The 27,528-nt window shown below is 34.5% G+C and overlaps 23 long non-coding RNA genes across 23 annotated transcripts in view; 10 read left to right on the top strand and 13 right to left on the bottom strand.

Moving 5' to 3' along the window:
- The window catches only part of SPOM_SPNCRNA.7231, a 3,229-nt gene extending 2,113 nt beyond the window's left edge, over positions 1-1,116 (bottom strand). The window contains exon 1 of the long non-coding RNA NR_196570.1: positions 1-1,116. This exon is cut by the window's left edge and continues 2,113 nt beyond it. This is a non-coding gene — a long non-coding RNA (centromeric lncRNA).
- The window catches only part of SPOM_SPNCRNA.7230, a 3,960-nt gene extending 1,971 nt beyond the window's left edge, over positions 1-1,989 (top strand). Inside the window, exon 1 of the long non-coding RNA NR_196569.1 lies at positions 1-1,989. This exon is cut by the window's left edge and continues 1,971 nt beyond it. This is a non-coding gene — a long non-coding RNA (centromeric lncRNA).
- On the bottom strand, positions 1,962-3,512 carry SPOM_SPNCRNA.7229. The gene has a single exon (NR_196568.1). It is a non-coding gene; the product is annotated as a centromeric lncRNA (long non-coding RNA).
- SPOM_SPNCRNA.7226 lies at positions 2,672-8,749 on the top strand. The gene has a single exon (NR_196565.1). It is a non-coding gene; the product is annotated as a centromeric lncRNA (long non-coding RNA).
- Positions 3,651-4,307, bottom strand: SPOM_SPNCRNA.7228. Its single transcript, NR_196567.1, has one exon. It is a non-coding gene; the product is annotated as a centromeric lncRNA (long non-coding RNA).
- SPOM_SPNCRNA.7227 lies at positions 4,335-7,900 on the bottom strand. Its single transcript, NR_196566.1, has one exon. It is a non-coding gene; the product is annotated as a centromeric lncRNA (long non-coding RNA).
- Positions 8,723-10,270, bottom strand: SPOM_SPNCRNA.7225. The gene has a single exon (NR_196564.1). It is a non-coding gene; the product is annotated as a centromeric lncRNA (long non-coding RNA).
- On the top strand, positions 9,424-10,672 carry SPOM_SPNCRNA.7224. Its single transcript, NR_196563.1, has one exon. It is a non-coding gene; the product is annotated as a centromeric lncRNA (long non-coding RNA).
- Positions 10,404-11,061, bottom strand: SPOM_SPNCRNA.7223. The gene has a single exon (NR_196562.1). It is a non-coding gene; the product is annotated as a centromeric lncRNA (long non-coding RNA).
- Positions 10,774-15,510, top strand: SPOM_SPNCRNA.7221. The gene has a single exon (NR_196560.1). It is a non-coding gene; the product is annotated as a centromeric lncRNA (long non-coding RNA).
- Positions 11,095-14,652, bottom strand: SPOM_SPNCRNA.7222. Its single transcript, NR_196561.1, has one exon. It is a non-coding gene; the product is annotated as a centromeric lncRNA (long non-coding RNA).
- Positions 15,486-17,021, bottom strand: SPOM_SPNCRNA.7220. The gene has a single exon (NR_196559.1). It is a non-coding gene; the product is annotated as a centromeric lncRNA (long non-coding RNA).
- SPOM_SPNCRNA.7219 lies at positions 16,192-17,432 on the top strand. Its single transcript, NR_196558.1, has one exon. It is a non-coding gene; the product is annotated as a centromeric lncRNA (long non-coding RNA).
- On the bottom strand, positions 17,165-17,818 carry SPOM_SPNCRNA.7218. Its single transcript, NR_196557.1, has one exon. It is a non-coding gene; the product is annotated as a centromeric lncRNA (long non-coding RNA).
- On the top strand, positions 17,547-22,270 carry SPOM_SPNCRNA.7216. Its single transcript, NR_196555.1, has one exon. It is a non-coding gene; the product is annotated as a centromeric lncRNA (long non-coding RNA).
- On the bottom strand, positions 17,856-21,417 carry SPOM_SPNCRNA.7217. The gene has a single exon (NR_196556.1). It is a non-coding gene; the product is annotated as a centromeric lncRNA (long non-coding RNA).
- On the bottom strand, positions 22,240-23,791 carry SPOM_SPNCRNA.7215. Its single transcript, NR_196554.1, has one exon. It is a non-coding gene; the product is annotated as a centromeric lncRNA (long non-coding RNA).
- Positions 22,953-24,193, top strand: SPOM_SPNCRNA.7214. Its single transcript, NR_196553.1, has one exon. It is a non-coding gene; the product is annotated as a centromeric lncRNA (long non-coding RNA).
- SPOM_SPNCRNA.7213 lies at positions 23,941-24,588 on the bottom strand. Its single transcript, NR_196552.1, has one exon. It is a non-coding gene; the product is annotated as a centromeric lncRNA (long non-coding RNA).
- Positions 24,307-26,333, top strand: SPOM_SPNCRNA.7212. Its single transcript, NR_196551.1, has one exon. It is a non-coding gene; the product is annotated as a centromeric lncRNA (long non-coding RNA).
- SPOM_SPNCRNA.7210 lies at positions 24,616-27,376 on the bottom strand. Its single transcript, NR_196549.1, has one exon. It is a non-coding gene; the product is annotated as a centromeric lncRNA (long non-coding RNA).
- Positions 26,449-26,762, top strand: SPOM_SPNCRNA.7211. The gene has a single exon (NR_196550.1). It is a non-coding gene; the product is annotated as a centromeric lncRNA (long non-coding RNA).
- On the top strand, positions 26,941-27,528 carry SPOM_SPNCRNA.7209. The gene has a single exon (NR_196548.1). It is a non-coding gene; the product is annotated as a centromeric lncRNA (long non-coding RNA).

The raw sequence follows: 27,528 nt of genomic DNA, 5'->3' as shown, positions 1-27,528 counted from the left end.
CAGTGCCAAACAACCGCTTTAACCTTTCATACAAAACTTTTGTGTATTCACAGAAGCATCCACTGGGCGGGAAACCATTTTTCTTGTTTCTGCATGTATTCTTAGAAGAGATTTAAGCTTTCCCTTGAATTTTCGAATGTTGATAAAAACAAAATAATAGACTTTGGAAAGGTGATTCAATGAATAAACATGAAACGTTCACCGTACATTAATTAAGCATCCTTTTCGACCACCCTGACTTGTTCTCTCATCACATCTTGATAACCATTTACACGAGAGATTTAAATGAAGAAGAATGAAAAATTCACTTTGACGAGTCTTGGAACCCCTAACTTGGAAAGGCACAGATCATGATTGCTACAAAAGCATTTGCACTCGGTTTCAGCTATAGGAAGTGTGATTGGTCGTACATGATGGATTGACATTCTCGTCTATTTGGATCACATACAGAAGACAAGCCAAGTCAGAGCAGACAATACGTATGCGATTGAGACATTATTTTTGTGAAATTTATGATTCTTCCACATGTTTGAATGATGTAGAAGATGTACAGGAAACTTTTAATGATGATACGATATCGGTTCAATCACAATTCATAAGCGAAACGAATGCCAAATACTAATACTATATATCCATGAATCATTTACCAATAGTATTTTTACTGTTCGTGAATGCTGAGAAAGTTTATGTCTAATGTATTAGCTGTGTCAACCATTTATAGTGTGAAGCCACTTTCCACTTGCAACGCTAAGGATACCTAGACGCACAAATACATTATGCTAGTGGCACGGCCAAAATTATTTACTCCAAAGTCTTTATCCTCTTCGTTTATATCGCTAACAAGAAATCGTAGTCACAAATGTACATACGTTGAAACATTTGAACAACGTACAACAAGCCAATAATGACAAGAATGGAGATGAAAGTGGTGATGGTTAGTGGTAGTCGTGGTAGTAATGGAAGTGGTAAGTGGAAGTGGTAAGTGGAAGTGGTAAGTGGAAGTGGTAAGTGGAAGTGGTAAGTGGAAGTGGTAAGTGGAAGTGGTAAGTGGAAGTGGTAAGTGGAAGTGGTAAGTGGAAGTGGTGGTGGTGGTGGTAGTGCTTGTGGTAAGTGTAAGTGGTAAGTGGAAGTGGTAGTGGTAGTGGTGCTGTGCTGATGCTGGCGCCGATACTGGTGATGATGTTGATGCCTATACTGACACTAGTACTGACACTAGATGACACTAGTACTGGTACTAATGGTACCATTCAACTTGGCAAGTATAAGACTTATGTGTGTAAGTGGTAAAAAATCAATGAGTAAACTCCACTAAGAAAATTTCACAACTCCGTTGATTCTTTTGAGTATACAAACATGAACGTTCAAGTTTTACCTTTGTTAATTCAATTCTAATTATACTGGTTTGTACTTGCTAAGCATGTCCTGTTCACTTATCTAATTCGTTTCAATTGCGGCAACTCTGGTCCGATTTATAATTCGAAGGACTGAGTTTTTACCCTTTGGATAAAGTTTTTCAACATACTTACAATGATTATGGTCTCCACTCCTGACGTAGGTCCATGTGGTAATAGAACACAAACTTCAAAATCTCATCACTATATTATACTTGGTACAACATGCAATACCGATTGTATATACCGAATACAGTTTCCTATTGCAATGAATGTGATTTAATCATTTTATGGGAGTTTTTTCATTCAAAACTGCTTTAAATCTAAAAACTCTTCTTTATTCTTGACACTCGTATATGTTGTCTGATATTCCTATTCGTGTTTCAATAACGAAGTTTACTTTCATTCAAATAAATAGAACCAATCAAGTTTACTAGTGCTTATTTTTTTCTTTTTTAATAAAAAGAATGAATATTAGGTGTATGATATGAATACGTTTTTGTTTGTTTGTTTGCAAATTAAAATTAAAAACAACAAAAAATTAAAGCTACTGATTTAACTTTGCTTATTCCATAACACTTCTTACTCAATCTCACATAACCGTTGCATTCATTATATAGCTTAGCTTCAATAAAAGTGGTCAATAAATGTAAAAATAAGTAATTCAGCCTTGCTCAATTGCACCGTTTTTCCAAATGTCGCATGAACACTCAAGTAAAGATGTGACAAAATAAATAAGAATAAAAATAAAAATAAATTTACAAATCAGAGTTTAAACCCAATGTATTCCCAAAAAAGAGTTTATCACAAACCAAACAAGATAGATATGAAATGAAAAGTTAAATAAATAAAAATGGATCGAATGGTTAGAATTATTAGATCAAGGTAAGTTTGCTTGGGAAAGATTCATGAGTATTTATAATAAACATATAATTCTCAAATAGCTTAGTGAAGTAATGGTGACTGAGCTACAAAGGCAAGGAAATAAGTTTTTAAAAAATTTCAAAATGCTGTTAATAAAATATATGTAGTAAAATTACAAATACCAAAGACATTTCGGAAAATTCATCCTTCAAAGTTCTTGTTCTTCCAAACTTCGGTATACTTTCCACACGATATTTATCAATTACCATTAGACTTCTAAAGAGCTTAATTTACTCATTTTATCGCTGGTAATCTTGGTAAAATCAGTGTTTATATCATTTGTGTAAATATTGATGGTTGTTAACATTTTCTGAAACAATTGCTGATATGAAAGACTATTAAAAGTCCTGTTTCAAAAATTGAGATAAAGATTTTGGAAAACATAGATACATGTACATCATCGCTTAGCACTTTGAGAAAGAGATAATAATAGAATCATATTTACCCCAAACTAATTCATGGGTGATTGATGAAAACATCAACCATTGTTTCATTTCATAAAGCAACACTGGGTGAGCACTAAATAGACGGAACCAAATGATGTGAGGTTCATGATGGGTTCATCGTTTCCATTCAGTTTACACACCATACGAAGAGGAAAAAGAAGTTATTAAAAAAGTACAAGCGATGCCGTCAGTTGGATATAAAGAAACGAGAGCTAGTACGTATTACCACACCACCACAATTTAACCCGATTAGGCAAACATCAAGAGTCCTGCAAAGACCGAATCAATCGGTACATGTCTCGCTGAAAAACTTTATAGTTGAATGTTGTCTCCATTTCTTGTGATATGAGTTTCAAGTTTTGATCTTTTTTAAAATCGTCATCAATCATTTCATCATTTCATCTTTTTGTTTGTTTGTTTTTTTAATTTTTAAACAATATCGAACTTTAATTACTGGAGTTCAGCTGACTGGAGATGTAAAAGTCTTTATCGTTTTTTGTTGACAATCATACTCGAAAAAAAAGAAATCAAACCAGAATTGAACACGAAGTATGACCCGAATTGCTCTAGTACACGTGATGTCGTCATGGCAAGAAATTTTGGTGATGTGGGTCTACTAATCCAATAATAGCGACTTCCTTACTTATTAAGAGACTTGAAGGCAGTTCAAAATACCTGTGTCTGCTCACATATGCAGCTTCCGGAATCTGTTTTCATCCTACATATTCTTACCCTTCTACTACTCATTCACTTTATGTTTACCCTAGCAAAATGAAGTAACATTGTTTAAAAAGAATTGGTCGATAGCATCAAGACTATCAAGCTTAAATACATTCAGTAACGAAATTAGTCATATAAAGTCTTTCGTAATACACAAATTTTTTAGCGCACACGTTATTACTGCTTAAAGCTCGTTTCTCTTCATCCATTTTACACAGGTAGTGTGATCACGAAGAATTACTAATAAAACATTGAGGCGTTATGAGATCTATGTCGCTTCGCAAAACTGTATCTTAGTACGACATAAAGTTGCTTTTGGACTTGAACGTTGACTAAATAAATGTGTTGCCTGATTGTACATGATATATTATCAGCTTTGTCAAGGGAAAAACCGAGACCGAAGAAAGTTAAAACTGAGAGAAAAATTCTAGATATGCTACTATAAGTGCTCTTTGTCATGAGAGAAACATGATTCTACGTGTCTGATTCACGCAAAGGATGCATCAATATACCTTCTTTTAATTACAGGATGATGCATTTTTAATTTGTTATTGTTGTGAATTCTATGTCAACTGTTTGCTAATATAGGCGGCGCAGAGATATGAAAACCAAACCGTGACAATACACCTAAGCTAAAAGGTCAACGCACGCCTAAACTAGCAGCTCAACTCATGATTGGACTAATAATTTAAAACTAAAACTAAAACCTAAACCTATTTTACAAATAAAACTCATAATTAGGCTAACAACCCTACCCATCAACTAACGACTTGACGGTATGCTATTCCTTCTTTTTTTTAAAGCTTCACTACCATCGAAATATATATAACAGTAGTAAAATTGTAAACTTTTATTTTTATACCATAGTAGTATGGCTATGATTGGAAGGTTGTAGTGTCAGTCAAGTTGGAAAAACTGTTGGCACTTTTTTTCTGAATCAATGGAATTCTTATCAAACACATGCAAACGTATAAAGAAGACTTGAATAGATAATCTTTGAATTCAAACAAATCCTAGTCAACTGAACAACGCATCTACCTCAGCAGTCCTTGGGAAATGTATAAATAGGCAAGCATTAAACTTTTATATATAAAACCATCAAGATCTCTATTTTTAACTCGGTGGTTTCTTTCACAAGACTTACTTCAAGAACGACAACACATCCTGACAGTTAATTCATTAATACTAATACTATCGAGGATTCTGTCATCCAAGTGGAATGAACATGGGCATCAAAGGAATGTTTCCTCAAAGTGAGAACTATAGTGTTGCAAGCGAATACTTGGTCGCTTAGAACAAAACGAATTACTGTCATTAGGATATGCTCAAAAGTGTGGCGCTATATCTTGTATCTATTGCTACGTTCATTCATTGATCCAACAGCATGGGTATAGAAAGAAGACGATAAGCAGGAGTTGCGCAAACGAAGTTATGGAGTTTCTTGCATGCATGCATGTTTTGGCATAAAGCTGGTACTTCGAAATATGCCTATGAAATCTCTACCTGCTTTGCACCCTAAATATAACGTGTCGTCTTGTAGCTGCATGTGAATTACAACGATTGATAGATGAAAAACAAATCGACTTGTTGCCCATTTCATCGTTTCAAACGACTGGTAGTGTTGCTTGTGTCCATATCCATGCTGTGTCCATATCCATACTATGTCCGTGTGTTTTGCTTTATTACACTTGGTCAAAGAAATCTATATGATGTTCTTTACGAAACCCACAAAGTCATTAGGGATATCATTCGAACAGAAGGGTATGTATGCAAAATACACTACAAGGACTAAGCCCAAGCACCGTATTGTTTCAGTCTCGAAGTAATTCTATGTACCCGTGCATTGGAGATGCGTTTAATTAACATGGTGCGATTGGACTTGAGTGAGCTGACAGCACTGTATGAGGGTCTGTTTGCCAAGATTCAGGACTTGTTGAAAGAGTTATTACAACTACAACTATAACTATAACTACAACTATAACTACAACGATAAGAACTATCACTACTCTGAAGACAACGATGTGTTTTCTCAAGATGATAACGGATCTAGCTTCGCCATCAATAAGTATGAGGCAAAGGAGTCCATCTTTGATGAAACATCCATTTGCCTGTTGTACATTTTTGCAGGACAACCAGCCTGAGCACAAGAGACATGGTGTACTAGACTTTGTGCGGAATGTCTACTTCAAAACTCGCATCTTTATATCTGATATATAGAGATATAGAGATATAGAGATATAGAGAGAGGCTGATGATTTATAAACACAAACGATAAGACTTGTAACATGAAGTTTATCGAAAAAGTCAATCTTTAAATTCCTTTCTGAACCTCTCTGTTATGTCAGTGCTTCGGTACCATGCTTTTAGTGCGGTCATTTAAAGGCATAGCGATGATAGTTCTAAAGTTACTGTATTGATCAATTGGAAGAACATCCAAATAAAAAAAAGCATGCAAAATGCTAGTATTATCAGTAACTGCAAATAAAAAAAGATAACAAAAATTTACAGGATCATCGAGAAGAGTAGATACTGATAATATTGAGATCCACAGCACTCAACAACAGTCTTGGATTTATTTAGCCATTTGCTTAACTTACTGTCTCAACAATATTGTTGTTTGGCATCGCCATAAATATATGACCTAGAAGTAAAATTCGTGTTGTCGAAACAATTCCAATCGGTTCACTTTTCTCTTTCAAAAGTATATCGAAGTAGGAATGATGTACTCCCAACTGCGGATGGAAAAAGTTCTTTATCGATTTTAATATCTGGTGTTGTGGAAAAAAACGAAATACGATCAAAATTGAGAAAATTAAGAAAGAATATGAATATGGTTTTACTTATTTTACTACCCATGATGTCGTTGGTTAAAAACATGATGTTAAGGGTGAACCGCAGCATATTGGTCGTTTTTAATTAAGGAATTGAATGACTTTCAAAGATGCACAGTAATCCTTCCTTAATCACCATTTTAGATTTATTAATTTCAACATACGCTCTCCATGTACTTGGAATCGAATTGAGAACTTGTTATGCCACAAATGAATATCTTTTTATTGAGTAACATCGTTAATAAAGCAAATGCTTCACGGTATTTTTTGAAATCTTTGACAGTATTTGTTCAGCTGGGATGGATGATAATTTGACGAGGCACATTCCTTATACGCAAACGAAAGATACAATTTCGCTTTGGCAAAACATTGCAAATGTTGCAATTGTCCCAATTATATATGCATCATTAAATTTGCTTAGCATTACTTTTTCCTTGGTAGTTACATTCAGTGCCAAACAACCGCTTTAACCTTTCATACAAAACTTTTGTGTATTCACAGAAGCATCCACTGGGCGGGAAACCATTTTTCTTGTTTCTGCATGTATTCTTAGAAGAGATTTAAGCTTTCCCTTGAATTTTCGAATGTTGATAAAAACAAAATAATAGACTTTGGAAAGGTGATTCAATGAATAAACATGAAACGTTCACCGTACATTAATTAAGCATCCTTTTCGACCACCCTGACTTGTTCTCTCATCACATCTTGATAACCATTTACACGAGAGATTTAAATGAAGAAGAATGAAAAATTCACTTTGACGAGTCTTGGAACCCCTAACTTGGAAAGGCACAGATCATGATTGCTACAAAAGCATTTGCACTCGGTTTCAGCTATAGGAAGTGTGATTGGTCGTACATGATGGATTGACATTCTCGTCTATTTGGATCACATACAGAAGACAAGCCAAGTCAGAGCAGACAATACGTATGCGATTGAGACATTATTTTTGTGAAATTTATGATTCTTCCACATGTTTGAATGATGTAGAAGATGTACAGGAAACTTTTAATGATGATACGATATCGGTTCAATCACAATTCATAAGCGAAACGAATGCCAAATACTAATACTATATATCCATGAATCATTTACCAATAGTATTTTTACTGTTCGTGAATGCTGAGAAAGTTTATGTCTAATGTATTAGCTGTGTCAACCATTTATAGTGTGAAGCCACTTTCCACTTGCAACGCTAAGGATACCTAGACGCACAAATACATTATGCTAGTGGCACGGCCAAAATTATTTACTCCAAAGTCTTTATCCTCTTCGTTTATATCGCTAACAAGAAATCGTAGTCACAAATGTACATACGTTGAAACATTTGAACAACGTACAACAAGCCAATAATGACAAGAATGGAGATGAAAGTGGTGATGGTTAGTGGTAGTCGTGGTAGTAATGGAAGTGGTAAGTGGAAGTGGTAAGTGGAAGTGGTAAGTGGAAGTGGTAAGTGGAAGTGGTAAGTGGAAGTGGTAAGTGGAAGTGGTAAGTGGAAGTGGTAAGTGGAAGTGGTAAGTGGAAGTGGTGGTGGTGGTGGTAGTGCTTGTGGTAAGTGTAAGTGGTAAGTGGAAGTGGTAGTGGTAGTGGTGCTGTGCTGATGCTGGCGCCGATACTGGTGATGATGTTGATGCCTATACTGACACTAGTACTGACACTAGATGACACTAGTACTGGTACTAATGGTACCATTCAACTTGGCAAGTATAAGACTTATGTGTGTAAGTGGTAAAAAATCAATGAGTAAACTCCACTAAGAAAATTTCACAACTCCGTTGATTCTTTTGAGTATACAAACATGAACGTTCAAGTTTTACCTTTGTTAATTCAATTCTAATTATACTGGTTTGTACTTGCTAAGCATGTCCTGTTCACTTATCTAATTCGTTTCAATTGCGGCAACTCTGGTCCGATTTATAATTCGAAGGACTGAGTTTTTACCCTTTGGATAAAGTTTTTCAACATACTTACAATGATTATGGTCTCCACTCCTGACGTAGGTCCATGTGGTAATAGAACACAAACTTCAAAATCTCATCACTATATTATACTTGGTACAACATGCAATACCGATTGTATATACCGAATACAGTTTCCTATTGCAATGAATGTGATTTAATCATTTTATGGGAGTTTTTTCATTCAAAACTGCTTTAAATCTAAAAACTCTTCTTTATTCTTGACACTCGTATATGTTGTCTGATATTCCTATTCGTGTTTCAATAACGAAGTTTACTTTCATTCAAATAAATAGAACCAATCAAGTTTACTAGTGCTTATTTTTTTCTTTTTTAATAAAAAGAATGAATATTAGGTGTATGATATGAATACGTTTTTGTTTGTTTGTTTGCAAATTAAAATTAAAAACAACAAAAAATTAAAGCTACTGATTTAACTTTGCTTATTCCATAACACTTCTTACTCAATCTCACATAACCGTTGCATTCATTATATAGCTTAGCTTCAATAAAAGTGGTCAATAAATGTAAAAATAAGTAATTCAGCCTTGCTCAATTGCACCGTTTTTCCAAATGTCGCATGAGCACTCAAGTAAAGATGTGACAAAATAAATAAGAATAAAAATAAAAATAAATTTACAAATCAGAGTTTAAACCCAATGTATTCCCAAAAAAGAGTTTATCACAAACCAAACAAGATAGATATGAAATGAAAAGTTAAATAAATAAAAATGGATCGAATGGTTAGAATTATTAGATCAAGGTAAGTTTGCTTGGGAAAGATTCATGAGTATTTATAATAAACATATAATTCTCAAATAGCTTAGTGAAGTAATGGTGACTGAGCTACAAAGGCAAGGAAATAAGTTTTTAAAAAATTTCAAAATGCTGTTAATAAAATATATGTAGTAAAATTACAAATACCAAAGACATTTCGGAAAATTCATCCTTCAAAGTTCTTGTTCTTCCAAACTTCGGTATACTTTCCACACGATATTTATCAATTACCATTAGACTTCTAAAGAGCTTAATTTACTCATTTTATCGCTGGTAATCTTGGTAAAATCAGTGTTTATATCATTTGTGTAAATATTGATGGTTGTTAACATTTTCTGAAACAATTGCTGATATGAAAGACTATTAAAAGTCCTGTTTCAAAAATTGAGATAAAGATTTTGGAAAACATAGATACATGTACATCATCGCTTAGCACTTTGAGAAAGAGATAATAATAGAATCATATTTACCCCAAACTAATTCATGGGTGATTGATGAAAACATCAACCATTGTTTCATTTCATAAAGCAACACTGGGTGAGCACTAAATAGACGGAACCAAATGATGTGAGGTTCATGATGGGTTCATCGTTTCCATTCAGTTTACACACCATACGAAGAGGAAAAAGAAGTTATTAAAAAAGTACAAGCGATGCCGTCAGTTGGATATAAAGAAACGAGAGCTAGTACGTATTACCACACCACCACAATTTAACCCGATTAGGCAAACATCAAGAGTCCTGCAAAGACCGAATCAATCGGTACATGTCTCGCTGAAAAACTTTATAGTTGAATGTTGTCTCCATTTCTTGTGATATGAGTTTCAAGTTTTGATCTTTTTTAAAATCGTCATCAATCATTTCATCATTTCATCTTTTTGTTTGTTTGTTTTTTTAATTTTTAAACAATATCGAACTTTAATTACTGGAGTTCAGCTGACTGGAGATGTAAAAGTCTTTATCGTTTTTTGTTGACAATCATACTCGAAAAAAAAGAAATCAAACCAGAATTGAACACGAAGTATGACCCGAATTGCTCTAGTACACGTGATGTCGTCATGGCAAGAAATTTTGGTGATGTGGGTCTACTAATCCAATAATAGCGACTTCCTTACTTATTAAGAGACTTGAAGGCAGTTCAAAATACCTGTGTCTGCTCACATATGCAGCTTCCGGAATCTGTTTTCATCCTACATATTCTTACCCTTCTACTACTCATTCACTTTATGTTTACCCTAGCAAAATGAAGTAACATTGTTTAAAAAGAATTGGTCGATAGCATCAAGACTATCAAGCTTAAATACATTCAGTAACGAAATTAGTCATATAAAGTCTTTCGTAATACACAAATTTTTTAGCGCACACGTTATTACTGCTTAAAGCTCGTTTCTCTTCATCCATTTTACACAGGTAGTGTGATCACGAAGAATTACTAATAAAACATTGAGGCGTTATGAGATCTATGTCGCTTCGCAAAACTGTATCTTAGTACGACATAAAGTTGCTTTTGGACTTGAACGTTGACTAAATAAATGTGTTGCCTGATTGTACATGATATATTATCAGCTTTGTCAAGGGAAAAACCGAGACCGAAGAAAGTTAAAACTGAGAGAAAAATTCTAGATATGCTACTATAAGTGCTCTTTGTCATGAGAGAAACATGATTCTACGTGTCTGATTCACGCAAAGGATGCATCAATATACCTTCTTTTAATTACAGGATGATGCATTTTTAATTTGTTATTGTTGTGAATTCTATGTCAACTGTTTGCTAATATAGGCGGCGCAGAGATATGAAAACCAAACCGTGACAATACACCTAAGCTAAAAGGTCAACGCACGCCTAAACTAGCAGCTCAACTCATGATTGGACTAATAATTTAAAACTAAAACTAAAACCTAAACCTATTTTACAAATAAAACTCATAATTAGGCTAACAACCCTACCCATCAACTAACGACTTGACGGTATGCTATTCCTTCTTTTTTTTAAAGCTTCACTACCATCGAAATATATATAACAGTAGTAAAATTGTAAACTTTTATTTTTATACCATAGTAGTATGGCTATGATTGGAAGGTTGTAGTGTCAGTCAAGTTGGAAAAACTGTTGGCACTTTTTTTCTGAATCAATGGAATTCTTATCAAACACATGCAAACGTATAAAGAAGACTTGAATAGATAATCTTTGAATTCAAACAAATCCTAGTCAACTGAACAACGCATCTACCTCAGCAGTCCTTGGGAAATGTATAAATAGGCAAGCATTAAACTTTTATATATAAAACCATCAAGATCTCTATTTTTAACTCGGTGGTTTCTTTCACAAGACTTACTTCAAGAACGACAACACATCCTGACAGTTAATTCATTAATACTAATACTATCGAGGATTCTGTCATCCAAGTGGAATGAACATGGGCATCAAAGGAATGTTTCCTCAAAGTGAGAACTATAGTGTTGCAAGCGAATACTTGGTCGCTTAGAACAAAACGAATTACTGTCATTAGGATATGCTCAAAAGTGTGGCGCTATATCTTGTATCTATTGCTACGTTCATTCATTGATCCAACAGCATGGGTATAGAAAGAAGACGATAAGCAGGAGTTGCGCAAACGAAGTTATGGAGTTTCTTGCATGCATGCATGTTTTGGCATAAAGCTGGTACTTCGAAATATGCCTATGAAATCTCTACCTGCTTTGCACCCTAAATATAACGTGTCGTCTTGTAGCTGCATGTGAATTACAACGATTGATAGATGAAAAACAAATCGACTTGTTGCCCATTTCATCGTTTCAAACGACTGGTAGTGTTGCTTGTGTCCATATCCATGCTGTGTCCATATCCATACTATGTCCGTGTGTTTTGCTTTATTACACTTGGTCAAAGAAATCTATATGATGTTCTTTACGAAACCCACAAAGTCATTAGGGATATCATTCGAACAGAAGGGTATGTATGCAAAATACACTACAAGGACTAAGCCCAAGCACCGTATTGTTTCAGTCTCGAAGTAATTCTATGTACCCGTGCATTGGAGATGCGTTTAATTAACATGGTGCGATTGGACTTGAGTGAGCTGACAGCACTGTATGAGGGTCTGTTTGCCAAGATTCAGGACTTGTTGAAAGAGTTATTACAACTACAACTATAACTATAACTACAACTATAACTACAACGATAAGAACTATCACTACTCTGAAGACAACGATGTGTTTTCTCAAGATGATAACGGATCTAGCTTCGCCATCAATAAGTATGAGGCAAAGGAGTCCATCTTTGATGAAACATCCATTTGCCTGTTGTACATTTTTGCAGGACAACCAGCCTGAGCACAAGAGACATGGTGTACTAGACTTTGTGCGGAATGTCTACTTCAAAACTCGCATCTTTATATCTGATATATAGAGATATAGAGATATAGAGATATAGAGAGAGGCTGATGATTTATAAACACAAACGATAAGACTTGTAACATGAAGTTTATCGAAAAAGTCAATCTTTAAATTCCTTTCTGAACCTCTCTGTTATGTCAGTGCTTCGGTACCATGCTTTTAGTGCGGTCATTTAAAGGCATAGCGATGATAGTTCTAAAGTTACTGTATTGATCAATTGGAAGAACATCCAAATAAAAAAAAGCATGCAAAATGCTAGTATTATCAGTAACTGCAAATAAAAAAAGATAACAAAAATTTACAGGATCATCGAGAAGAGTAGATACTGATAATATTGAGATCCACAGCACTCAACAACAGTCTTGGATTTATTTAGCCATTTGCTTAACTTACTGTCTCAACAATATTGTTGTTTGGCATCGCCATAAATATATGACCTAGAAGTAAAATTCGTGTTGTCGAAACAATTCCAATCGGTTCACTTTTCTCTTTCAAAAGTATATCGAAGTAGGAATGATGTACTCCCAACTGCGGATGGAAAAAGTTCTTTATCGATTTTAATATCTGGTGTTGTGGAAAAAAACGAAATACGATCAAAATTGAGAAAATTAAGAAAGAATATGAATATGGTTTTACTTATTTTACTACCCATGATGTCGTTGGTTAAAAACATGATGTTAAGGGTGAACCGCAGCATATTGGTCGTTTTTAATTAAGGAATTGAATGACTTTCAAAGATGCACAGTAATCCTTCCTTAATCACCATTTTAGATTTATTAATTTCAACATACGCTCTCCATGTACTTGGAATCGAATTGAGAACTTGTTATGCCACAAATGAATATCTTTTTATTGAGTAACATCGTTAATAAAGCAAATGCTTCACGGTATTTTTTGAAATCTTTGACAGTATTTGTTCAGCTGGGATGGATGATAATTTGACGAGGCACATTCCTTATACGCAAACGAAAGATACAATTTCGCTTTGGCAAAACATTGCAAATGTTGCAATTGTCCCAATTATATATGCATCATTAAATTTGCTTAGCATTACTTTTTCCTTGGTAGTTACATTCAGTGCCAAACAACCGCTTTAACCTTTCATACAAAACTTTTGTGTATTCACAGAAGCATCCACTGGGCGGGAAACCATTTTTCTTGTTTCTGCATGTATTCTTAGAAGAGATTTAAGCTTTCCCTTGAATTTTCGAATGTTGATAAAAACAAAATAATAGACTTTGGAAAGGTGATTCAATGAATAAACATGAAACGTTCACCGTACATTAATTAAGCATCCTTTTCGACCACCCTGACTTGTTCTCTCATCACATCTTGATAACCATTTACACGAGAGATTTAAATGAAGAAGAATGAAAAATTCACTTTGACGAGTCTTGGAACCCCTAACTTGGAAAGGCACAGATCATGATTGCTACAAAAGCATTTGCACTCGGTTTCAGCTATAGGAAGTGTGATTGGTCGTACATGATGGATTGACATTCTCGTCTATTTGGATCACATACAGAAGACAAGCCAAGTCAGAGCAGACAATACGTATGCGATTGAGACATTATTTTTGTGAAATTTATGATTCTTCCACATGTTTGAATGATGTAGAAGATGTACAGGAAACTTTTAATGATGATACGATATCGGTTCAATCACAATTCATAAGCGAAACGAATGCCAAATACTAATACTATATATCCATGAATCATTTACCAATAGTATTTTTACTGTTCGTGAATGCTGAGAAAGTTTATGTCTAATGTATTAGCTGTGTCAACCATTTATAGTGTGAAGCCACTTTCCACTTGCAACGCTAAGGATACCTAGACGCACAAATACATTATGCTAGTGGCACGGCCAAAATTATTTACTCCAAAGTCTTTATCCTCTTCGTTTATATCGCTAACAAGAAATCGTAGTCACAAATGTACATACGTTGAAACATTTGAACAACGTACAACAAGCCAATAATGACAAGAATGGAGATGAAAGTGGTGATGGTTAGTGGTAGTCGTGGTAGTAATGGAAGTGGTAAGTGGAAGTGGTAAGTGGAAGTGGTAAGTGGAAGTGGTAAGTGGAAGTGGTAAGTGGAAGTGGTAAGTGGAAGTGGTAAGTGGAAGTGGTAAGTGGAAGTGGTAAGTGGAAGTGGTGGTGGTGGTGGTAGTGCTTGTGGTAAGTGTAAGTGGTAAGTGGAAGTGGTAGTGGTAGTGGTGCTGTGCTGATGCTGGCGCCGATACTGGTGATGATGTTGATGCCTATACTGACACTAGTACTGACACTAGATGACACTAGTACTGGTACTAATGGTACCATTCAACTTGGCAAGTATAAGACTTATGTGTGTAAGTGGTAAAAAATCAATGAGTAAACTCCACTAAGAAAATTTCACAACTCCGTTGATTCTTTTGAGTATACAAACATGAACGTTCAAGTTTTACCTTTGTTAATTCAATTCTAATTATACTGGTTTGTACTTGCTAAGCATGTCCTGTTCACTTATCTAATTCGTTTCAATTGCGGCAACTCTGGTCCGATTTATAATTCGAAGGACTGAGTTTTTACCCTTTGGATAAAGTTTTTCAACATACTTACAATGATTATGGTCTCCACTCCTGACGTAGGTCCATGTGGTAATAGAACACAAACTTCAAAATCTCATCACTATATTATACTTGGTACAACATGCAATACCGATTGTATATACCGAATACAGTTTCCTATTGCAATGAATGTGATTTAATCATTTTATGGGAGTTTTTTCATTCAAAACTGCTTTAAATCTAAAAACTCTTCTTTATTCTTGACACTCGTATATGTTGTCTGATATTCCTATTCGTGTTTCAATAACGAAGTTTACTTTCATTCAAATAAATAGAACCAATCAAGTTTACTAGTGCTTATTTTTTTCTTTTTTAATAAAAAGAATGAATATTAGGTGTATGATATGAATACGTTTTTGTTTGTTTGTTTGCAAATTAAAATTAAAAACAACAAAAAATTAAAGCTACTGATTTAACTTTGCTTATTCCATAACACTTCTTACTCAATCTCACATAACCGTTGCATTCATTATATAGCTTAGCTTCAATAAAAGTGGTCAATAAATGTAAAAATAAGTAATTCAGCCTTGCTCAATTGCACCGTTTTTCCAAATGTCGCATGAGCACTCAAGTAAAGATGTGACAAAATAAATAAGAATAAAAATAAAAATAAATTTACAAATCAGAGTTTAAACCCAATGTATTCCCAAAAAAGAGTTTATCACAAACCAAACAAGATAGATATGAAATGAAAAGTTAAATAAATAAAAATGGATCGAATGGTTAGAATTATTAGATCAAGGTAAGTTTGCTTGGGAAAGATTCATGAGTATTTATAATAAACATATAATTCTCAAATAGCTTAGTGAAGTAATGGTGACTGAGCTACAAAGGCAAGGAAATAAGTTTTTAAAAAATTTCAAAATGCTGTTAATAAAATATATGTAGTAAAATTACAAATACCAAAGACATTTCGGAAAATTCATCCTTCAAAGTTCTTGTTCTTCCAAACTTCGGTATACTTTCCACACGATATTTATCAATTACCATTAGACTTCTAAAGAGCTTAATTTACTCATTTTATCGCTGGTAATCTTGGTAAAATCAGTGTTTATATCATTTGTGTAAATATTGATGGTTGTTAACATTTTCTGAAACAATTGCTGATATGAAAGACTATTAAAAGTCCTGTTTCAAAAATTGAGATAAAGATTTTGGAAAACATAGATACATGTACATCATCGCTTAGCACTTTGAGAAAGAGATAATAATAGAATCATATTTACCCCAAACTAATTCATGGGTGATTGATGAAAACATCAACCATTGTTTCATTTCATAAAGCAACACTGGGTGAGCACTAAATAGACGGAACCAAATGATGTGAGGTTCATGATGGGTTCATCGTTTCCATTCAGTTTACACACCATACGAAGAGGAAAAAGAAGTTATTAAAAAAGTACAAGCGATGCCGTCAGTTGGATATAAAGAAACGAGAGCTAGTACGTATTACCACACCACCACAATTTAACCCGATTAGGCAAACATCAAGAGTCCTGCAAAGACCGAATCAATCGGTACATGTCTCGCTGAAAAACTTTATAGTTGAATGTTGTCTCCATTTCTTGTGATATGAGTTTCAAGTTTTGATCTTTTTTAAAATCGTCATCAATCATTTCATCATTTCATCTTTTTGTTTGTTTGTTTTTTTAATTTTTAAACAATATCGAACTTTAATTACTGGAGTTCAGCTGACTGGAGATGTAAAAGTCTTTATCGTTTTTTGTTGACAATCATACTCGAAAAAAAAGAAATCAAACCAGAATTGAACACGAAGTATGACCCGAATTGCTCTAGTACACGTGATGTCGTCATGGCAAGAAATTTTGGTGATGTGGGTCTACTAATCCAATAATAGCGACTTCCTTACTTATTAAGAGACTTGAAGGCAGTTCAAAATACCTGTGTCTGCTCACATATGCAGCTTCCGGAATCTGTTTTCATCCTACATATTCTTACCCTTCTACTACTCATTCACTTTATGTTTACCCTAGCAAAATGAAGTAACATTGTTTAAAAAGAATTGGTCGATAGCATCAAGACTATCAAGCTTAAATACATTCAGTAACGAAATTAGTCATATAAAGTCTTTCGTAATACACAAATTTTTTAGCGCACACGTTATTACTGCTTAAAGCTCGTTTCTCTTCATCCATTTTACACAGGTAGTGTGATCACGAAGAATTACTAATAAAACATTGAGGCGTTATGAGATCTATGTCGCTTCGCAAAACTGTATCTTAGTACGACATAAAGTTGCTTTTGGACTTGAACGTTGACTAAATAAATGTGTTGCCTGATTGTACATGATATATTATCAGCTTTGTCAAGGGAAAAACCGAGACCGAAGAAAGTTAAAACTGAGAGAAAAATTCTAGATATGCTACTATAAGTGCTCTTTGTCATGAGAGAAACATGATTCTACGTGTCTGATTCACGCAAAGGATGCATCAATATACCTTCTTTTAATTACAGGATGATGCATTTTTAATTTGTTATTGTTGTGAATTCTATGTCAACTGTTTGCTAATATAGGCGGCGCAGAGATATGAAAACCAAACCGTGACAATACACCTAAGCTAAAAGGTCAACGCACGCCTAAACTAGCAGCTCAACTCATGATTGGACTAATAATTTAAAACTAAAACTAAAACCTAAACCTATTTTACAAATAAAACTCATAATTAGGCTAACAACCCTACCCATCAACTAACGACTTGACGGTATGCTATTCCTTCTTTTTTTTAAAGCTTCACTACCATCGAAATATATATAACAGTAGTAAAATTGTAAACTTTTATTTTTATACCATAGTAGTATGGCTATGATTGGAAGGTTGTAGTGTCAGTCAAGTTGGAAAAACTGTTGGCACTTTTTTTCTGAATCAATGGAATTCTTATCAAACACATGCAAACGTATAAAGAAGACTTGAATAGATAATCTTTGAATTCAAACAAATCCTAGTCAACTGAACAACGCATCTACCTCAGCAGTCCTTGGGAAATGTATAAATAGGCAAGCATTAAACTTTTATATATAAAACCATCAAGATCTCTATTTTTAACTCGGTGGTTTCTTTCACAAGACTTACTTCAAGAACGACAACACATCCTGACAGTTAATTCATTAATACTAATACTATCGAGGATTCTGTCATCCAAGTGGAATGAACATGGGCATCAAAGGAATGTTTCCTCAAAGTGAGAACTATAGTGTTGCAAGCGAATACTTGGTCGCTTAGAACAAAACGAATTACTGTCATTAGGATATGCTCAAAAGTGTGGCGCTATATCTTGTATCTATTGCTACGTTCATTCATTGATCCAACAGCATGGGTATAGAAAGAAGACGATAAGCAGGAGTTGCGCAAACGAAGTTATGGAGTTTCTTGCATGCATGCATGTTTTGGCATAAAGCTGGTACTTCGAAATATGCCTATGAAATCTCTACCTGCTTTGCACCCTAAATATAACGTGTCGTCTTGTAGCTGCATGTGAATTACAACGATTGATAGATGAAAAACAAATCGACTTGTTGCCCATTTCATCGTTTCAAACGACTGGTAGTGTTGCTTGTGTCCATATCCATGCTGTGTCCATATCCATACTATGTCCGTGTGTTTTGCTTTATTACACTTGGTCAAAGAAATCTATATGATGTTCTTTACGAAACCCACAAAGTCATTAGGGATATCATTCGAACAGAAGGGTATGTATGCAAAATACACTACAAGGACTAAGCCCAAGCACCGTATTGTTTCAGTCTCGAAGTAATTCTATGTACCCGTGCATTGGAGATGCGTTTAATTAACATGGTGCGATTGGACTTGAGTGAGCTGACAGCACTGTATGAGGGTCTGTTTGCCAAGATTCAGGACTTGTTGAAAGAGTTATTACAACTACAACTATAACTATAACTACAACTATAACTACAACGATAAGAACTATCACTACTCTGAAGACAACGATGTGTTTTCTCAAGATGATAACGGATCTAGCTTCGCCATCAATAAGTATGAGGCAAAGGAGTCCATCTTTGATGAAACATCCATTTGCCTGTTGTACATTTTTGCAGGACAACCAGCCTGAGCACAAGAGACATGGTGTACTAGACTTTGTGCGGAATGTCTACTTCAAAACTCGCATCTTTATATCTGATATATAGAGATATAGAGATATAGAGATATAGAGAGAGGCTGATGATTTATAAACACAAACGATAAGACTTGTAACATGAAGTTTATCGAAAAAGTCAATCTTTAAATTCCTTTCTGAACCTCTCTGTTATGTCAGTGCTTCGGTACCATGCTTTTAGTGCGGTCATTTAAAGGCATAGCGATGATAGTTCTAAAGTTACTGTATTGATCAATTGGAAGAACATCCAAATAAAAAAAAGCATGCAAAATGCTAGTATTATCAGTAACTGCAAATAAAAAAAGATAACAAAAATTTACAGGATCATCGAGAAGAGTAGATACTGATAATATTGAGATCCACAGCACTCAACAACAGTCTTGGATTTATTTAGCCATTTGCTTAACTTACTGTCTCAACAATATTGTTGTTTGGCATCGCCATAAATATATGACCTAGAAGTAAAATTCGTGTTGTCGAAACAATTCCAATCGGTTCACTTTTCTCTTTCAAAAGTATATCGAAGTAGGAATGATGTACTCCCAACTGCGGATGGAAAAAGTTCTTTATCGATTTTAATATCTGGTGTTGTGGAAAAAAACGAAATACGATCAAAATTGAGAAAATTAAGAAAGAATATGAATATGGTTTTACTTATTTTACTACCCATGATGTCGTTGGTTAAAAACATGATGTTAAGGGTGAACCGCAGCATATTGGTCGTTTTTAATTAAGGAATTGAATGACTTTCAAAGATGCACAGTAATCCTTCCTTAATCACCATTTTAGATTTATTAATTTCAACATACGCTCTCCATGTACTTGGAATCGAATTGAGAACTTGTTATGCCACAAATGAATATCTTTTTATTGAGTAACATCGTTAATAAAGCAAATGCTTCACGGTATTTTTTGAAATCTTTGACAGTATTTGTTCAGCTGGGATGGATGATAATTTGACGAGGCACATTCCTTATACGCAAACGAAAGATACAATTTCGCTTTGGCAAAACATTGCAAATGTTGCAATTGTCCCAATTATATATGCATCATTAAATTTGCTTAGCATTACTTTTTCCTTGGTAGTTACATTCAGTGCCAAACAACCGCTTTAACCTTTCATACAAAACTTTTGTGTATTCACAGAAGCATCCACTGGGCGGGAAACCATTTTTCTTGTTTCTGCATGTATTCTTAGAAGAGATTTAAGCTTTCCCTTGAATTTTCGAATGTTGATAAAAACAAAATAATAGACTTTGGAAAGGTGATTCAATGAATAAACATGAAACGTTCACCGTACATTAATTAAGCATCCTTTTCGACCACCCTGACTTGTTCTCTCATCACATCTTGATAACCATTTACACGAGAGATTTAAATGAAGAAGAATGAAAAATTCACTTTGACGAGTCTTGGAACCCCTAACTTGGAAAGGCACAGATCATGATTGCTACAAAAGCATTTGCACTCGGTTTCAGCTATAGGAAGTGTGATTGGTCGTACATGATGGATTGACATTCTCGTCTATTTGGATCACATACAGAAGACAAGCCAAGTCAGAGCAGACAATACGTATGCGATTGAGACATTATTTTTGTGAAATTTATGATTCTTCCACATGTTTGAATGATGTAGAAGATGTACAGGAAACTTTTAATGATGATACGATATCGGTTCAATCACAATTCATAAGCGAAACGAATGCCAAATACTAATACTATATATCCATGAATCATTTACCAATAGTATTTTTACTGTTCGTGAATGCTGAGAAAGTTTATGTCTAATGTATTAGCTGTGTCAACCATTTATAGTGTGAAGCCACTTTCCACTTGCAACGCTAAGGATACCTAGACGCACAAATACATTATGCTAGTGGCACGGCCAAAATTATTTACTCCAAAGTCTTTATCCTCTTCGTTTATATCGCTAACAAGAAATCGTAGTCACAAATGTACATACGTTGAAACATTTGAACAACGTACAACAAGCCAATAATGACAAGAATGGAGATGAAAGTGGTGATGGTTAGTGGTAGTCGTGGTAGTAATGGAAGTGGTAAGTGGAAGTGGTAAGTGGAAGTGGTAAGTGGAAGTGGTAAGTGGAAGTGGTAAGTGGAAGTGGTAAGTGGAAGTGGTAAGTGGAAGTGGTAAGTGGAAGTGGTAAGTGGAAGTGGTGGTGGTGGTGGTAGTGCTTGTGGTAAGTGTAAGTGGTAAGTGGAAGTGGTAGTGGTAGTGGTGCTGTGCTGATGCTGGCGCCGATACTGGTGATGATGTTGATGCCTATACTGACACTAGTACTGACACTAGATGACACTAGTACTGGTACTAATGGTACCATTCAACTTGGCAAGTATAAGACTTATGTGTGTAAGTGGTAAAAAATCAATGAGTAAACTCCACTAAGAAAATTTCACAACTCCGTTGATTCTTTTGAGTATACAAACATGAACGTTCAAGTTTTACCTTTGTTAATTCAATTCTAATTATACTGGTTTGTACTTGCTAAGCATGTCCTGTTCACTTATCTAATTCGTTTCAATTGCGGCAACTCTGGTCCGATTTATAATTCGAAGGACTGAGTTTTTACCCTTTGGATAAAGTTTTTCAACATACTTACAATGATTATGGTCTCCACTCCTGACGTAGGTCCATGTGGTAATAGAACACAAACTTCAAAATCTCATCACTATATTATACTTGGTACAACATGCAATACCGATTGTATATACCGAATACAGTTTCCTATTGCAATGAATGTGATTTAATCATTTTATGGGAGTTTTTTCATTCAAAACTGCTTTAAATCTAAAAACTCTTCTTTATTCTTGACACTCGTATATGTTGTCTGATATTCCTATTCGTGTTTCAATAACGAAGTTTACTTTCATTCAAATAAATAGAACCAATCAAGTTTACTAGTGCTTATTTTTTTCTTTTTTAATAAAAAGAATGAATATTAGGTGTATGATATGAATACGTTTTTGTTTGTTTGTTTGCAAATTAAAATTAAAAACAACAAAAAATTAAAGCTACTGATTTAACTTTGCTTATTCCATAACACTTCTTACTCAATCTCACATAACCGTTGCATTCATTATATAGCTTAGCTTCAATAAAAGTGGTCAATAAATGTAAAAATAAGTAATTCAGCCTTGCTCAATTGCACCGTTTTTCCAAATGTCGCATGAGCACTCAAGTAAAGATGTGACAAAATAAATAAGAATAAAAATAAAAATAAATTTACAAATCAGAGTTTAAACCCAATGTATTCCCAAAAAAGAGTTTATCACAAACCAAACAAGATAGATATGAAATGAAAAGTTAAATAAATAAAAATGGATCGAATGGTTAGAATTATTAGATCAAGGTAAGTTTGCTTGGGAAAGATTCATGAGTATTTATAATAAACATATAATTCTCAAATAGCTTAGTGAAGTAATGGTGACTGAGCTACAAAGGCAAGGAAATAAGTTTTTAAAAAATTTCAAAATGCTGTTAATAAAATATATGTAGTAAAATTACAAATACCAAAGACATTTCGGAAAATTCATCCTTCAAAGTTCTTGTTCTTCCAAACTTCGGTATACTTTCCACACGATATTTATCAATTACCATTAGACTTCTAAAGAGCTTAATTTACTCATTTTATCGCTGGTAATCTTGGTAAAATCAGTGTTTATATCATTTGTGTAAATATTGATGGTTGTTAACATTTTCTGAAACAATTGCTGATATGAAAGACTATTAAAAGTCCTGTTTCAAAAATTGAGATAAAGATTTTGGAAAACATAGATACATGTACATCATCGCTTAGCACTTTGAGAAAGAGATAATAATAGAATCATATTTACCCCAAACTAATTCATGGGTGATTGATGAAAACATCAACCATTGTTTCATTTCATAAAGCAACACTGGGTGAGCACTAAATAGACGGAACCAAATGATGTGAGGTTCATGATGGGTTCATCGTTTCCATTCAGTTTACACACCATACGAAGAGGAAAAAGAAGTTATTAAAAAAGTACAAGCGATGCCGTCAGTTGGATATAAAGAAACGAGAGCTAGTACGTATTACCACACCACCACAATTTAACCCGATTAGGCAAACATCAAGAGTCCTGCAAAGACCGAATCAATCGGTACATGTCTCGCTGAAAAACTTTATAGTTGAATGTTGTCTCCATTTCTTGTGATATGAGTTTCAAGTTTTGATCTTTTTTAAAATCGTCATCAATCATTTCATCATTTCATCTTTTTGTTTGTTTGTTTTTTTAATTTTTAAACAATATCGAACTTTAATTACTGGAGTTCAGCTGACTGGAGATGTAAAAGTCTTTATCGTTTTTTGTTGACAATCATACTCGAAAAAAAAGAAATCAAACCAGAATTGAACACGAAGTATGACCCGAATTGCTCTAGTACACGTGATGTCGTCATGGCAAGAAATTTTGGTGATGTGGGTCTACTAATCCAATAATAGCGACTTCCTTACTTATTAAGAGACTTGAAGGCAGTTCAAAATACCTGTGTCTGCTCACATATGCAGCTTCCGGAATCTGTTTTCATCCTACATATTCTTACCCTTCTACTACTCATTCACTTTATGTTTACCCTAGCAAAATGAAGTAACATTGTTTAAAAAGAATTGGTCGATAGCATCAAGACTATCAAGCTTAAATACATTCAGTAACGAAATTAGTCATATAAAGTCTTTCGTAATACACAAATTTTTTAGCGCACACGTTATTACTGCTTAAAGCTCGTTTCTCTTCATCCATTTTACACAGGTAGTGTGATCACGAAGAATTACTAATAAAACATTGAGGCGTTATGAGATCTATGTCGCTTCGCAAAACTGTATCTTAGTACGACATAAAGTTGCTTTTGGACTTGAACGTTGACTAAATAAATGTGTTGCCTGATTGTACATGATATATTATCAGCTTTGTCAAGGGAAAAACCGAGACCGAAGAAAGTTAAAACTGAGAGAAAAATTCTAGATATGCTACTATAAGTGCTCTTTGTCATGAGAGAAACATGATTCTACGTGTCTGATTCACGCAAAGGATGCATCAATATACCTTCTTTTAATTACAGGATGATGCATTTTTAATTTGTTATTGTTGTGAATTCTATGTCAACTGTTTGCTAATATAGGCGGCGCAGAGATATGAAAACCAAACCGTGACAATACACCTAAGCTAAAAGGTCAACGCACGCCTAAACTAGCAGCTCAACTCATGATTGGACTAATAATTTAAAACTAAAACTAAAACCTAAACCTATTTTACAAATAAAACTCATAATTAGGCTAACAACCCTACCCATCAACTAACGACTTGACGGTATGCTATTCCTTCTTTTTTTTAAAGCTTCACTACCATCGAAATATATATAACAGTAGTAAAATTGTAAACTTTTATTTTTATACCATAGTAGTATGGCTATGATTGGAAGGTTGTAGTGTCAGTCAAGTTGGAAAAACTGTTGGCACTTTTTTTCTGAATCAATGGAATTCTTATCAAACACATGCAAACGTATAAAGAAGACTTGAATAGATAATCTTTGAATTCAAACAAATCCTAGTCAACTGAACAACGCATCTACCTCAGCAGTCCTTGGGAAATGTATAAATAGGCAAGCATTAAACTTTTATATATAAAACCATCAAGATCTCTATTTTTAACTCGGTGGTTTCTTTCACAAGACTTACTTCAAGAACGACAACACATCCTGACAGTTAATTCATTAATACTAATACTATCGAGGATTCTGTCATCCAAGTGGAATGAACATGGGCATCAAAGGAATGTTTCCTCAAAGTGAGAACTATAGTGTTGCAAGCGAATACTTGGTCGCTTAGAACAAAACGAATTACTGTCATTAGGATATGCTCAAAAGTGTGGCGCTATATCTTGTATCTATTGCTACGTTCATTCATTGATCCAACAGCATGGGTATAGAAAGAAGACGATAAGCAGGAGTTGCGCAAACGAAGTTATGGAGTTTCTTGCATGCATGCATGTTTTGGCATAAAGCTGGTACTTCGAAATATGCCTATGAAATCTCTACCTGCTTTGCACCCTAAATATAACGTGTCGTCTTGTAGCTGCATGTGAATTACAACGATTGATAGATGAAAAACAAATCGACTTGTTGCCCATTTCATCGTTTCAAACGACTGGTAGTGTTGCTTGTGTCCATATCCATGCTGTGTCCATATCCATACTATGTCCGTGTGTTTTGCTTTATTACACTTGGTCAAAGAAATCTATATGATGTTCTTTACGAAACCCACAAAGTCATTAGGGATATCATTCGAACAGAAGGGTATGTATGCAAAATACACTACAAGGACTAAGCCCAAGCACCGTATTGTTTCAGTCTCGAAGTAATTCTATGTACCCGTGCATTGGAGATGCGTTTAATTAACATGGTGCGATTGGACTTGAGTGAGCTGACAGCACTGTATGAGGGTCTGTTTGCCAAGATTCAGGACTTGTTGAAAGAGTTATTACAACTACAACTATAACTATAACTACAACTATAACTACAACGATAAGAACTATCACTACTCTGAAGACAACGATGTGTTTTCTCAAGATGATAACGGATCTAGCTTCGCCATCAATAAGTATGAGACAAAGGAGTCCATCTTTGATGAAACATCCATTTTCCTGTTGTACATTTTTGCAGGACAACTAGCCTGAGCACAAGAGACATGGTGTACTAGACCTTGTGCGGAATGTCTACTTCAAAACTTGCATCTTTATATCTGATATATAGAGATATAGAGATATAGAGATATAGAGAGAGGCTGATGATTTATAAACACAAACGATAAGACTTGTAACATGAAGTTTGTCGAAAAAGTCAATCTTTAAATTCCTTTCTGAACCTCTCTGTTATGTCAGTGCTTCGGTATTATGCTTTAATGCAGTCACTTGAGGCGTTGTCCTAATAGGTGCAAAGTTACCGTATATTTAGGTTTCATGTTTGTGATTACTGGAGAACGACTGTGAAGAGACCAACCGTATCGTGTTTTTTCCAATTGTGATCTTCCAATGCTTAATAAATACGAAATCTTATTTCGATTTACAGGCTGGGCATTCACGAAACATAGCGTTTTTACATTTCTACAGGCACACTATAAACAACTTGCAATATCTGCCATCACTTTATTTCTCCAACTTTGTTCAAGTTAAAAGTGGCAGAAAGTGTTTCCCGATATGAGATAACCCAACGCATATGTTGTTGCAAAAACTAAACGCCCATTCATCAAGCGAGTCGAGATGAGAGGAATCATTGTATAAAAGGCTAGCATGTAAAAGCTGGAAGAAGGAAAGAACACGGGATATGTAATGGAACATGGGAAATTGATATGGACATTGATATGGACATTGATATGAACATGAATATGAACATGAATATGAACATGAATATGGTATAGAGAACTACATCGACACAGAAAAGAAAACAAAAGTTGCTAAAATGACAAAGGTGCCGAATCAACAGGCCATAGTACCGATGGAATCCAAATACAATCCAAGAATCATTCAAACATCGCAAACATCTTTGCTCGACATTGTTGTTTTGAACAACTACTAAGAGTTGCAAATGTGAAAGCAACAACATTCAACGTATCTACAAATTTCTCGCTGTTTTGCATATACATTTCTATTTAATAGTGAATTAGCGTATAAGAAAGAAATGGAGCTTTTTTGGATTACAAGTGATAAGAGTAGGTGTAGGAGTAGGACTCATTTATTGAATCTGGTGATTTGCGTCGGAAGGTTGAGAATATAAAGAGCGTGTGAAACTAAGCCATGTAATCTAAAACTTTACCGAAACTTTCAGATCTCGCCTATTTACCGATCCAATTGCTAGTGCAGTAATAGTTGCTTGAATTTTCACCGGATGAATCTTCTCTTGAATAAAACCGCCAATAAGAGCTAGTCAAGTTGACTACTGAAAATATACGATATTGAAGATGGCGTATGTAGTGCTTGTAATGGTCTGGTGGATGGTGGAAGCTTTCCACTCTTACTTAGCATTCAGTATTACACAAATGGATTAAGGAGAAGCGGTAAACGATTTTATGAGGTTCGTTTATTATAATGGGTTGAGTGACACGATTCAAATTGAGTCAAAATATTTTTCGAAGATAATCCGCCAATTTTCTGTAACTCATATATTAATGCATTCGTTCAAATGATATTAATACATACGTGTAAATAAGGGACAAATAGGTATAAAAAACACGGCGATAAGAAATGGAATTAATATTTTGCAACATGACAACTAGACATTATTTCGTCCGTAAACTTTAATAGTCC

This window comes from Schizosaccharomyces pombe, assembly GCF_000002945.2.
Source record: "Schizosaccharomyces pombe strain 972h- genome assembly, chromosome: III".
Lineage (NCBI taxonomy): Eukaryota > Fungi > Ascomycota > Schizosaccharomycetes > Schizosaccharomycetales > Schizosaccharomycetaceae > Schizosaccharomyces > Schizosaccharomyces pombe.
This window is presented reverse-complemented; position numbering and strand designations above follow the sequence as displayed.